The following is a 426-nucleotide window of genomic DNA, read 5'->3' as shown; positions in this document are numbered from 1 at the left end:
TGTTTTCAGTCTCTCTCATAAATGATGCTTCCTTCCCATAGTCGTCTCTGATACTTCCATATATATATGAAATTTTCTAAATTTCATATTGTTGGTGTCTTTTTTTGAGTTATTAAAGAGATCACTTAAATGATTGTGTTTTGAGTAGCTTAATTAATTTGAAGTTTTTTCAAATTTAAAATGACATGGTAAGATTTTTCCAAATTCCAATTAATTAACACTACCAATAAAACAAGAACGGAAAAAGGGAAACCAAACTTAATTACAAAACTGAAGACATTAAAAGTTAGAATAATTATCTGCTAATATGTTTGAATTTGGGTGGAAATTAATTTGAATGCATTTTGACTATTATGTATTCTCGATCTCTATATAAACAAAATGAATATTAATAAAACCCGGAACCCAAAATATATGTGGATCTCT

This window comes from Glycine max, chromosome 15 (genome assembly GCF_000004515.6).
Source record: "Glycine max cultivar Williams 82 chromosome 15, Glycine_max_v4.0, whole genome shotgun sequence".
NCBI lineage: Eukaryota > Viridiplantae > Streptophyta > Magnoliopsida > Fabales > Fabaceae > Glycine > Glycine max.
The sequence above is the reverse complement of the archived record's forward strand: the minus strand, read 5'-3'. Positions refer to the sequence as shown.